Source organism: Papio anubis, chromosome 4, assembly GCF_008728515.1.
Source record: "Papio anubis isolate 15944 chromosome 4, Panubis1.0, whole genome shotgun sequence".
NCBI classification, from domain to species: Eukaryota; Metazoa; Chordata; class Mammalia; order Primates; family Cercopithecidae; genus Papio; species Papio anubis.
Window position 1 is genome coordinate 127,180,843 of NC_044979.1, and position 8,559 is coordinate 127,189,401.

Consider the following 8,559-nt stretch of genomic DNA (forward strand, 5'->3'; position numbering starts at 1 on the left):
TGTATAATAAAAAGCCACATGTCAAGATCTTTATTAAGTGGCTTTTGTCTGGGGGAATATGATACCAGTTTTTTCGGCTGGAGATTCTTGGAGTCTGTCAAGCTGGTACTAGGGATATTTTCTCTGGGAATGTGTTTTTAATTTAAAAAGATTTCCTTTTTTTTTTTTTTTTTTTTTTTTTTCAGTCAGAGTTTCACTCTTGTTGCCCAGGCTGGAGTGCAATGGCGTGATCTTGGCTAACTGCAACCCACACCTCCTGAGTTAAAGTGATTCTCCTGCCTCAGCCTTCTGAGTAGCTGGGATTACAGGTGCCTGCCACCACACTCAGCTAATTTTTGTATTTTTAGTAGAGATGGGTTTCACCATGTTGACCTGACTGGTCTTGAACTTCTGACCTCAGGTGGTCTGCCCGCCTCAGCCTCCCAAAGTGCTGGGATTACAGGCATGAGCCACTGCTCCTGGCCATTCCTCATGTTTCTTATTGAGATCCTGTAGTCACTTGCTATATCCATTGTCTGTCTGTGATACTGAAGTCTTTCCTCTCTTGTAACAGTCATTTACCTTTGGTCTCCGCTGTCCGAAACTGTCAAAGTATACCACCTTTCCTTTCAACACTGTCATGGAATACAGAAATTAGTCTTTGGTAAAGTCTCAAAAAGCCAGAAGCATGGACATAGGTATCACTATTTTATTTAGTTTTGGAGGGGGAAGACAGGAGTTGGGAGTGTATATTTAAGGTCATCATGGGATGAAGAATGGCTGTGGTGGGTAAATATGAAATACTTTTATTACACTTCTGTGTGGTTCTTTGCATTTTGCTCACTTGGGGTGCTTCTTAGACTTCTCACAAAGGCATTTTGGTCAGTATGTTTCTGTTAAGTTTATATGTCTATAAAGGAATTAACAGCCTGTGATATTTTATTGTGCCACCTTGTTAATGTGCTTTGTGTAGTTCTATATTTGTAAAGTGTATTCACCTGAGTGTAATGAGGGAGAAATTTTATTCTTTTTTTTTTCAACTGGCTCTTTTCATTTTACTACAGAGGTATTGCCAGAGCATGACATAAAAGATTCATTTCAAAAGGTGATTCTTAGAAAGCATGGAAGCTGTGACCTTAATACTTTACATTTAAAGAAAGACTACCAAAGTGTGGGTAGTTGCAAGGGGCAGAAAAGCAGTTACAATGGCATTGATTGATGTTTGTCAACTACCCATAGCAAAACCTGTCAATGTAATAAATGTTGCAAATCTTTTGAGTTGTGCTCAATCTTCACTGAACATAAGAAAATTTTTAGCAGAGAGAAATGTTACAAATGTGAAGAATGTGGCAAAGACTGTAGGTTGTCAGATTTTACCATACAGAAGAGAATCCATACTGCAGAGAGATGATATAAATCTGAAGAATGTGCTAAAGTTTTTAAAAAGTTCTCAAACCTTACTAAACATAATAGAGTTCATACTGAAGAGAAACCCTACAAATGTGAAGAATGTGGCAAAACCTTTACCTGCTACTTAACCCTTATTAAACACAAGAGAATTCATACTGGAGACAGACCCTACAAATGTGAAGAATGTCACAAAGCCTACAGGTGGTTCTCACACCTTGCTAAACATAAGATAATTCATACTGGAGAGAAACCCTACAAATGTAATGAATGTGGAAAAGCATTTACATCGATCTTCTCCCTTAGTCAACATAAGAGAATTCATATTGGAGAGAAACCCTACAAATGTAATGAATGTGGAAAGGCTTTTATGTGTATCTTGGCCCTTAGTCAACATAAGAGAATTCATACTGGAGAGAAACCCTACATCTGTAAAGAATGTGGCAAAGCCTTTACCCGCTCCTCAACCCTTACTAACCACAAGAGAATTCATATGGAAGAGAGACCTTACAAATGTGAAGAATATGGCAAAACCTTTAAGAGCTTCTCAGTCCTTACTAATCATAAGAGAATCCTACAAATGAGAAATCCTACAAATGAGAAGAATGTGGCAAAGCATCGAGCTCGTTCTCACACTTCATTAGACATAAGAGAATTCATACTAGAGAGAAGCTCCACAGTGTTAAAAATGTGGAGAAGGCTTTAACAAGTCATCATAGTGTGTTCAACATCAGAGGCTTAATGCTGAGCAAATGCAGTATAAATGTAATGACTGTTGAAGAACATTCGACATCTTGGAGGGTCTCTAAGAACTTGCTTTATAATCTGAGTGCTTTTGTGTTGGGCGCATATATACCCCTTTACTATTATGTAATGCCCTTCTTTGTCTTTTTTTTTTTTTTAATCTGTGTAGACTTAAAGTTTCTTTTTCCAGAAACTAGGATTGGAATCCCTGCTCTTTTTCTGTTTTCTATTTGCTTGGTAGATTTTTCTTTTTCCCTTTCTTTTGAGCTTATTTGAGAAGGGTGTCTTGATTACAGCATGCCGTTAGATCTTGATTCTTTATTCAGCTTGCTACTCTGTTTTTTAATTGGGGCGTTTAGCCCATTTTCATTTAGGGTTAGTATTCATATGTGTGGATTTGATTCTGTCAGTATGATCTTGGCTGGCTATTTTGCACATTTTTTTATGTGGTGGCTTTATCGTGTCAGCAGTTTGTGTACTTTAGTATGTTTTTGTAGTGACTAGTAATAGTCTTTCTTATTTAGTGCTTTCTTCAGAAGCTCTTGTAAGTCAGGTCTTGTGGTAACAGATTTCCTCAGCTGTTGGTTACCGGAATATGATCATATTTATTTTTTCATTCTGAAGGTTACTTTGGCTAGATATGAACTTCTGAGTTAGAATTCTTTTTTAAGAATGCTGAATATTGGCCCTTAATCTCTTCTGACTTGTAGGATTTTGGCTGAAAGGTTCATTGTTGTCTGATGGGCGTCTTTTTAGTGGTGACCTGGCCTTTCTCTCTAGCTGCCTTTAACATATTTTTTCTTTGATTTTCATCTTGGAGAATCTCATGAGTATGTATCTTGGGGATGACCACCTTGTGGGGTATCTCACCGGGGTTCTCCATATTTTCTGCCTTTGAATGTTGGCCTCTGTGTCTAGGTTAGGGAAGTTCTCATGGATGTTATCCTGAAATAGTATTTCAAGTTGTTTTCATACTCTCCATTGCTTTCAGGCACTCTCTTTAATCATAGATTTAGTTTCTTCACATAATCCCATATTTCTTAGAGGTTTTGTTCATTCTACTTTATGCTTTCTTCACTATTCTTGTCTGTCTTATTTCAGAAAGCCAGTCTTGAGGCTCTGAGATTCTTCCCTTTGCCTGGCGTATTCTTCTATTAATACTTGTGATTACATTTTAAAGGTTTTGTATTGTGTTTTTCAGCTCTATTACTTTGGCCATATTTTTCTCTAGACTGGTTGTTTTTTCCGTCAGTTCCTGCAATTTTGTCCTTCATTGCATTGGGTTGCAACTTACTTTTGTAGCTCAATGAAGTTTGCTTCTATCCATATTCTGAATTTTGCTTCTGTCCTCTTAGGCCATGCTGGAAATGTAATTTGGTCATTTGGATGAAAGAAGTCACTCTGGTTTTTTGTGTTTTCAACATTTTTGCACTGATTTTCTCTCATCCATGTGGGAATATCTTTGAAATTGCTGAACCTTGAATGGGGTTTTGGTTTTCTGGATCCTATTTGATGGTCTTGAGTATTTGATTGTGGTAAAAGGTGGATTCAGCCAACAAGCTTTGTTACTGGGAGTTGTTTTTTTGGTGGAGAGGAGGCAATGCTCAGCTCACAACTCAGAGTCTGTATGCTCTAACTCTGGGGGACTTGTATTGAGCCCCAGCTGTGTTCCGTGGCTCCTTGTGATTTGGAATCTGCCACTCTCTGGCACTAAGATGCCACAGCTGTAGCAGAGTGCTGGTGGATATGGGGTTTCTGCCTGTCTTTTTGGGTATTTACCTCAGTGACAGGAGCAAAGCAGCTGGGAGGAGAGTTGGGGTTACCTGCGAGAGAGACTGTGTGTGCTGTTGCACTAAGGGTGATGTTGGCTTGGGGCAGGATGCTGGCCAGTGAAGGTTTTGATGCCTTCTCTGTGTCCCCCAAGAAGCAGTGATTGTTCAGAGTGTGGAAGATACCCTGTTCTCCACACAGTGTTACCACAAAGGCCAGAGTGGGACTTTCTAGCTCTCTACTCACCAAAGCTTCATCTACAATGGCAATTGCTGGGAGTTGCAGGGGCATATTGCATTTCCATATGATGGTGGGACAAGCAAAGCCAAACTCACCTTTGCAGACATGTGCCAGCAAAGTCATATAGGGAGTTGCCATGGTCTTGGGAAGTTGCAGTATGGGGAAGAAACACGTGGGCTGGTGCAGTCATAGGGGCTGCTTTGCTGGAGCTCTTCATGGGTCAGGCATGGCCCACCAGTGCATGTGCTCTGGTCCGGGCTCCTAATGTACCTGAGACTGCTCTGTAAGCAGCTGTGGCCAGACTGGGTCCCTGGGAGAGGCCAGCAGACCAAGGAGTGCTCAGTTGGACCAGCTTCTTCAGATTTGCAAGACCATCCTGCAGAAATTAGGTCCAACAGTTCTAAGGATAAAGACTCTTATGGGAGAAAGTTGAGCGTGGAGATACGGCCATCAGTGGCCACACTTTATTACAGATGCTCTTGCGCTCAACCCTCTGGGCACCACATGAGTTGGTTTGCTGCCCCACCTCTTTGCTTGACTTCTGGGGGATGCATCTCAGAGATGTGTAGGCCAGCAACCACTCAGTGCAGTCCACCCAGGATGGAGGATCTGTGCTTTTGGCCAAGTCAGTTGTTCACTGTTTGGTGATGAGCAGTGTGTTGTTTGTGGGACCCATGGAGGATGGACTGGCCTCCTCTTCTTGGGTAAACTGCAGGTTGTTTGAGGTGTGAGTAAGGCACTTAGGGTTTTGGATTTTTCATGAGTCTGAGGGTATCAAGGACAGTTCTACTGCAGAGGCAGTGGCAAAAATATTTTCAGTTGCCCCTGGAGGCTCTGTCCCGGGAGTTACTAAGTTGCTACTGGCTCAATAGCTCTGGAAAAAATTGGCTAGTGGCCCAGGCCTGGAGAACCTGCCCAGTGAGAATATATGAGAAAAGGCACTCACATCACAGTCTGGCCACTTTTCTGAAGGGCTGCTGCAGTGTGCTGGTGTCCACTGCAGTTTCTAGTCACCTCAGATTTTCCAGTACCTGACTTTAACACCACTGAATTCTGCAAAACAGCAACAATGGCAGCATGCCCTTTTCTCTAAGAGCTCCATCCCAGGGAGGTATAGACCTGTTTCCAGCCCCAAAGCACCTGTAGGAGGTACTGGGAAACCCTTGTTGAAAAGTCTTAGCCAGTGAGGAGAACACAATTGGGGACCCACTTAAGAAAGCAGTGTAGGCTGGGTGCAGTGGCTCACGCCTGTAATCCTAGCACCTTGGGAGGCCGAGGCAGGTGCATTGCCTGAGCTCAGGAGTTCAAGACCAGCCTGGGCAACATGGTGAAATTCCATCTCTACTAAAATACAAAAAAAGAAAATTAGCCAGGTGTGGTGGCATGCACCTGTAGTCTCAGCTACTTGGGAGTCTGAGGCAGGAGAATTGCTTGAATCCAGGAGGCGGAGGTTCCAGTAAGCCAAGATCATGCCACTGCACTCCAGCCTAGCAACAGAGTGAGACTCTGTCTCAAAAAAAAAAAAAAAAGAAAGAAAAGAAAAAGCAGTCTAGCCATGTTTTTGTAGGATAGCTCTGCTGTGCAGAGGTGCCACTTTCACCCCCAGTTTATTTGGACTCTCCAAAGCTAGAAGACTGGAACAGCTAAGTCACACAGACAGCAAAAATGGCAGCTCACTCTTCCTTCTAGGAACTGTATCCCAAAGATGATTCAAAACTCCATTGACCAAAGAGCACCGGTGGTGGTAGCTGGAGACCCTGGTTGGGAAGTACTTTGCGGTGAGGAGGAACAAGATTGGGGAACTGCTTTAACAGATAATCTGGCCATGTCTTTTTAGAGCACCTGTACTGCGCTAGGAGATCCTTTCTGCCCCCAGTCAGCTTGGGCTCTTCAAAGCATAAAGGCTGGAATGGCTAAGTTGCCCAAGAAGCAAAGATGGTGGCCCGCTCCTCTTTCTGGTAGCTCCATCCCTGGGGGGTGCAGTGCTGCTACCAGTGGTTGGCTGGAATTCTAAGCCAGTAGGTCTTACCCTGTGAGGCACTGTGGAAGTGGGTCCTACATACCATCACTGCTCAGCCATCTGGGTTCCACCTTTTTCCTATGGGTATGTACAGGTGTGTAACCTCCTGCTTTGCTGGAGTTGGCAGCTACTTTTTCTGGGAAGCCTGGAAAGCCAGAGTATCTAAAACTCTTGAATCTATGTGCAGGTCTCAGTGGCTGCTCTGCTGAGACTCCATGTAGCTCTGTCTGTTAAACTGAAGGCTTTAGTAAAATGGGTTCATGAGGGTATCTCCTCACCTGAAGGTTGCACAGATCTGTGGGAGAATCATGGGTTCCTAGGGTCACACATGCACTCACTGCTCTACTGGGTGGGGAGGTTCCCTTGGCTCCATGTTGTTCCCGGGTGGCCATTGTCCTGCCTTGCTTTACTCCATTCTCTGTAAGTTGTTTCTTTCATTATTCCAATGCAAGTACCTGGATGTTTCAGTTGAAGGTGCTCTATCTATGCATACCTTGCATTCCTCTCTCTGAGAGCTATACAGTCTAGCTCCTTCTACTTTTTTATGTTAAAAGAATTTAATATATTTTCAAAAGCAAATATTAATATAATTTAACTCATATTTGATGCTGTGTCATCATTCTAAAATTTATGTGAAAGAGCATGGTCAATGGTTGCTGCACCAGAGTTAGGAGAAGTTCTTCCATATTAGATAGAGAGATTTATATACTTTGCCATGAAAGATTAAGGAAACAAATCTAAGATACATGAAGAAATTCTAAGTGGAAAGGCCACTTAGTGGTTGGTTTATAACAGTATTATAAGTGACAGGGTGATAGAAGTGTGGTGATTAGGATAATATTCTGCATAGTAAGAAACAATTTGTATTTTAGAAGAAAATCGCTTTACCATTTGCAAACTAAGGTAATGAAAATACAGTGAATTTCAAAATGCCTTTTTAATGACAATGTGTGAACTTGTTATAATAAACTAAAATTGTTATTATCGTGTTAAGGCTATTTTACATTGAATGTGTATGTTGCCACTAATGTTAACTTATCCCACCTTACCCAAGGTTGTAGGTTAACAGATGTTAACAATATACTATTGTGTGACTGTGGAATAACATCTCTAGTGATTCCTTTGCCAGTGGTCTTTAACTTAACATAATTTGGACAATATGATTCCCACAACTTAACATTTTTGTTTTTCTTGTAACTACAGGTTATTATGATGGTTGTAATGAAGATTATATGAGTATAATGGAGCTGTATGTTTCTGAATTCTGAACAACTAGTTACAAAATATTCTACTTTTTTTCTGTTGAACTGTGATGTATCTGGTCTGCTAAACAGATACAGACCTTTAGTTTTCATTTATATGGATTTAAATATACAGATGTATTACTGTAAAATAAACTTCAGATGTAACAGATTTATAGAGAAAGTAATCATTTGTTTATGGTTGTATACCTATTTTGAAAAGAAAAGAAAAATATTAGAATTAAATATAATTGTACAAGGGTTGATATCTTACCAGCAAACCAGAAATTTCAAAGATTTTGAAAGCAAATCTATTTTTTCTGCTTTGTATTCATTTATCTAAAATGTTATTGCTCCTGGCTTAGAATCATTTTGTGCAAATTCTCTTTTTCTTTTTTTGGTTTGTCTATTTGCCTGTTGCTCACCATAGACATAATATATAATCTTCTGTTCATCTAGTTTCATAAAACATTCTTTGTATAATCCCCTCAGAGATTATGAAAGCGGTAAAATTTAATGGTGTTCACTAAATAATTTTCACATGTTAGTAATTTCACACTGAGTGTATTGTGTGTTATTTATTTAGTACATTTTATATTTTGTTTAAATTAGAGAATGCTATTTAATCCAATTTTCATTTAGCTATTGATCATTTTACTTTATAAAATTGATTTATTAAATATATTGGGTCAATTCAGGTAAACAGTTGATCATTTAATTTTGGCATATACATGAAGTTAACCAACAAAACAATACTAGCTATGTAATAGAAACTACATAATTAGAAATCAATATTCTCTTTGAAATTAGTTTGTGGTCTCAGGTGAAAAATTGAAAATATTTATAGTAGTGACATTAATTCTGCATATGAAGAGAGCATAATTGTACCTATGGTGCACAATTGACTCTCCCAATTTAAACAAGATGAAGAGATGGACATTTTAGCAAAACTAAGTGAAAACCTTGGAAAGTTTTCAGATTATATTTCTACATTTAAACATCTATTGTGGGAGTTAGAGGGAAAGTCTATGCTGTCAAATCTGGAATTGCTGACACATGTTAAGAGTATGCTCCACAGGTTTTGAAATCGAAAATGCCCTGAACTCTTTTCACTTAGGTTAACAAAATAGGGTTTTAGTCTTCCTCCTCTATATTCTG

General features: G+C 39.9%; 1 pseudogene; it reads left to right on the top strand.

The window, feature by feature from the left end:
* LOC101005623 overlaps nt 1-5,457 on the top strand; it is a 51,505-nt pseudogene extending 46,048 nt beyond the window's left edge.
* Nucleotides 5,458-8,559: the final 3,102 nt, after the last annotated feature.